Source organism: Aegilops tauschii, chromosome 1 (genome assembly GCF_002575655.3).
Source record: "Aegilops tauschii subsp. strangulata cultivar AL8/78 chromosome 1, Aet v6.0, whole genome shotgun sequence".
Taxonomy (NCBI): Eukaryota; Viridiplantae; Streptophyta; class Magnoliopsida; order Poales; family Poaceae; genus Aegilops; species Aegilops tauschii.
In genome coordinates this window covers 324015595-324021090 of record NC_053035.3, presented here as the reverse complement: position 1 = coordinate 324021090, position 5496 = coordinate 324015595, and positions in this window count along the sequence as shown.

Genomic DNA, 5496 nt, shown 5'->3' with positions numbered 1-5496 from the left:
GTTTCTACCGGAGAGTCAAGACGAAAACGTGTGCCAACCCCTATGCATAGGTTCATGGGCGGAACCCGCAAGTTGATCACCAAAACATACATCAAGTGGATCATGTGATATCCCATTGTCACCATAGATAAGCACGGCAAGACATACATCAAGTGTTCTCAAATCCTTAAAGACTCAATCCGATAAGATAACTTCAAAGGGAAAACTCAATCCATTACAAGAGCGTAGAGGGGGAGAAACATCATAAGATCCAACTATAATAGCAAAGCTCGCGATACATCAAGATCGTACCACCTCAAGAACACGAGAGAGAGAGAGAGAGATCAAACACATAGCTACTGGTACATACCCTCAGCCCCGAGGGTGAACTACTCCCTCCTCGTCATGGAGAGCGCCGGGATAATGAAGATGGCCACCGGTGAGGGTTCCCCCCCTCTGGCAGGGTGCCGGAACAGGGTCCCTATTGGTTTTTGGTGGCTATAGAGGCTTGCGGCAGCGGAACTCCCGATCTATTCTGTTCCCCGAAGTTTTTAGGGTATATGGATATATATAGGTGAAAGAAGTCGGTCAGGGGAGCGACAAGGGGCCCACGAGGGTGGAGGGCGCGACCAGGGGGTGGGCGCGCCCCCCTGCCTCGTGCCTTCCTCGTTGCTTCCCTTACGTACACTCCAAGTCTTCTGGATTGCTTCCGTTCCAAAAATAACCCCCCCGAAGGTTTTCATTCCGTTTGGACTCCGTTTGATATTCCTTTCTGCTTAACACTGAAACAAGGGGAAAACAGAAACTGGCACTGGGCTCTGGGTCTATAGGTTAGTCCCAAAAATAATATAAAAGTGCATAGTAAAGCCCATTAAACATCCAAAACAGATAATATAATAGCATGGAACAATAAAAAATTATAGATACGTTGGAGACGTATCAGCATCCCCAAGCTTAATTCTTGCTCGTCCTCGAGTAGGTAAATGATAAAAACAGAATTTTTGACGTGTAATGCTACCTAACATATTTAACCATGTAATTATCTTTGTCGTGGCAAGAATATTCAGATCCATAAGATTCAAAACAAAAGTTTAATATTGACATAAAAATAATAATACTTCAAGCATACTAGCAAAGTAATCATGTCTTCTCAAAATAACATGGCCAAAGAAAGCTATCCCTACAAAATCATATAGTCTGGCTATGCTCTATCTTCATCACACAAAATATTTAAACCATGCACAACCCCGATGACAAGCCAAGCAATTGTTTCATACTTTTGATGTTCTCAAAGTTTTTCAATCTTTACGCAATACATGAGCATGAGCCATGGACATAGCACTAAATGTGGAATAGAATGGTGGTTGTGGAGAAGACAAAAAGGAGAAGATAGTCTCACATCAACTAGGCGTATCAACGGGCTATGGAGATGCCCATCAATAGATATCAATGTGAGTGAGTAGGGATTGCCATGCAACGGATGCACTAGAGCTATAAGTGTATGAAAGCTCAACAAAAGAAACTAAGTGGGTGTGCATCCAACTCGCTTGCTCACGAAGACCTAGGGCATTTTGAGGAAGCCCGTCATTGGAATATACAAGCCAAGTTCAATAATGAAAATTCACACTAGTATATGAAAGTGACAACATAGGAGACTCTCTAAAATGAAGATCATGGTGCTAGTTTGAAGCACAAGTGTGGTAAAAGGATAGTAGCATTTCCCCTTCTCTCTTTTTCTCTTTTTTTTTCTTTTTTTTATTTTTCTTTTTTGGGCATTCTCTCTTTTTTTGGCCTCTTTTTCTCTTTTTTTTATTTTTCGTCCGGAGTCTCATCCCGACTTGTGGGGGAATCATAGTCTCCATCATCCTTTCCTCACTGGGACAATGCTCTAATAATGATGATCATCACACTTTTATTTACTTACAACTCAAGAATTACAACTCAATACTTAGAACAAGATATGACTCTATATGAATGCCTCCGGCGGTGTACCGGGATGTGCAATGACTCATGAGTGACATGTATGAAAGAATTATGAACGGTGGCTTTGCCACAAATACGTTATCAACTACATGATCATGCAAAGCAATATGACAATGATGAAGCGTGTCATAATAAACCGAACGGTGGTAAGTTCCATGGCAATATATCTCAGAATGGCTATGGAAATGCCATAATAGGTAGGTATGGTGGCTGTTTTGAGGAAGGTATATGGTGGGTGTATAATACCGGTGAAAGGTGCGCGGTATTAGAGAGGCTAGCAATGGTGGAAGGGTGAGAGTGCGTATAATCCATGGACTCAACATTAGTCATAAAGAACTCACATACTTATTGCAAAAATCTATTAGTTATCGAAACGAAGTACTACGCGCATGCTCCTAGGGGGATAGATTGGTAGGAAAAGACCATCGCTCGTCCCCGTCCGCCACTCATAAGGAAGACAAACAATAAATAAATCATGCTCCGACTTCATCACATAACGGTTCACCATACGTGCATGCTACGGGAATCACAAACTTTAACACAAGTATCTCTCAAATTCACAACTACTCAACTAGCATGACTCTAATATCACCATCTTCATATCTCAAAACAATCATAATGAATCAAACTTCTCATAGTATTCAATGCACTTTATATGAAAGTTTTTATTATATCCCACTTGGATGCCCATCATATTAGGAATAAATTCATAACCAAAGCAAATTACCATGCTGTTCTAAGGACTCCCAAAATAATATAACAGAATCACGACATCTATTTCTTCAAAATAAAACTACTGTCGTGCTCTAAAAAGATATAAGTGAAGCACTAGAGCAAACGACAAACTACTCCGAAAGATATAAGTGAAGATCAATGAGTAGCCGAATAATTATGTAACTATGTGAAGACTCTCTAACATTTAAGAATTTCAGATCTTGGTATTTTATTCAAACAGCAAGCAAAACAAAAGAAAATAAAATGACATTTCAAGGATAGCACTCATCATGTGAAGAAGCAAAAACTTAGGCTCAACCGATACTAACCGATAATTGTTGAAGAAGAAAGGTGGGATGCCTACCGGGGCATCCCCAAGCTTAGATGCTTGAGACTTCTTGAAATATTATCTTGGGATGCCTTGGACATCCCCAATCTTGAGCTTTTGTGTCTCCTTAATTCCTCTCATATCACGGTCTCCCTAAATCTCAAAAGCTTCATCCACACAAAACTCAACAAGGACTCGTGAGATAAGTTAGTATAAACCAATGCAAAAACCTTATCATACTCTACTGTAGCAAATCACTAAAATTATTATTCAACATTGCATACTAAATGCCTCTGCATATTTAATAGTCCTATCCTCAATAGAATCATTAAACAAGCAAACATATGCAAACATAACAGCAATCTGCCTAAACAGGACAGTCTGTAAAGAATGTAGCAAGATCCATACTTCCCTAGATCCAAAAATTATGAACGAAAATTCCCACTGTAGTAAATTTATCAGAGCTTATTATGCAAAAGGTTTCAATATTTTATCATATTCTGACTTTTCTAGGGAATTTTTGCAACAGCGGTAAACTTTCTGTTTTAAAACAGCAACATGTATACTTGCAAAATAAGCATGGTAAAGGCTATCCTTGACATTTTTATTGAAAATAGAGATGCAAAACATTATTCTAAATAACAGAAATCAAATACTAACAAAATAAAATGACGCTCCAAGCAAAACACATATCATGTGGTGAATAAAAATATAGCTCCAAGTAAAGCTACCGATGAACGAAGACAAAGAGGGGATGCCATCCGGGGCATCCCCAAGCTTAGGCTCTTGGTTGTCCTTGAATATTACCTTGGGGTGCCTTGGGCATCCCCAAGCTTAGGCTCTTGCCACTCCTTATTCCATAGTCCATCGAATCTTTATGCAAAACTTGAAAACTTCACAACACAAAACTCAACAGAAAATCTCATGAGCTCCGTTAGCGAAATAAAACAAACCACCACTTTAAGGTACTGTAATGAAATCATTATTTATTTATATTTGTGTTAAACCTACTGCATTCCAACTTCTCTATGGTCCATAACCTCCGATACTAGCCATAGATTCATCAAAATAAGCAAACAACACACGAAAAGCAGAATCTGTCAAAAACAGAATAGTCTGTAGTAATCTGTATCAAACGCAAACTTTCTGTAACTCAAAATTCTACCAAAATAGGAAGACCTAGATAATTTGTTTATTGATCTACTGCAATTGGAATTAGTATTTTATCACGTTCTGGTGATTTTTAACAATTATTTTCGTGAGCAGAAAGTTTCTGTCTTTTTCAGCAAGATCAAATAATTATCATCCAAGAAGATCCTATAGGTCTTACTTGGCACAAACACTAATTAAAACATAAAACCACATATATCCAGAGGCTAGGTGATTTATTTATTACTAAAAAGGAACAAAAAGCAAGTAACAAAAATAAAATTGGGTTGCCTCCCAACAAGTGCTAACGTTTAACGCCCCTAGCTAGGCATGATGATTTCAATGATGCTCACATAAAAGATAAGAATTGAAACATAAAGAGAGCATCATGAAGAATATGACTAGCACATTTAAGTCTAACCCACTTCCTATGCATAGGGATTTTGTGGGCAAACAACTTATGGGAACAATAATCAACTAGCATAGGAAGGCAAAACAAGCATAACTTCAAAACTTTAAGCACATAGAGAGGAAACTTGATATTATTGCAATTCCTACAAGCATATATTCCTCCCTCATAATAATTTTCAGTAGCATCATGAATGAATTCAACAATACAACCAGCACATAAAGCATTCTTTTCATGATCTACAAGCATAGAAATTTTCCTACTCTCCACATAAGCAAAATTCTTCTCATGAATAGTAGTGGGAGCAAACTCAACAAAATAATGATCATGTGATTGAAAATTAAGATCAAGATGACAAGTTTCATGGTTATCATTATTCTTTATAGCATACGTGTCATCACAATAATCATCATAGATAGGAGGCATGCTTTCATCATAGTAAATTTTCTCATCAAAGCTTGGGGGACAAAAAATACCATCTTCATCAAACATAGCTTCCCCAAGCTTGTGGCTTTGCATATCATTAGCATCATGGGTATTCAAATAATTCATACTAACAACATTGCAAACATGCTCATCATTCACATATTTTATGCCAAGCATTCTATGCAATTCTTCTTCTAGTACTTGAGCACAATTTTCCTTCCCATCATTTTCACGAAAGACATTAAAAAGATGAAGCATATGAGGTAACCTTAATTTCATTTTTTTTGTAGTTTTCTTTTATAGACTAAACTAGTGATAAAACAAGAAACTAAAAGATTCGATTGCAAGATCTAAAGATATACCTTCAAGAACTCACCTCCCTGGCAACGGCGCCCGAAGAGAGCTTAGTTGACGGGGTGTGAGTGCCGCTTACCTAGCCTCCCCGGCAACAGCGCCAGAAAAGAGCTTGATGTCTACCACGCAACCTTCTTCTTCTAGACGTTGTTGG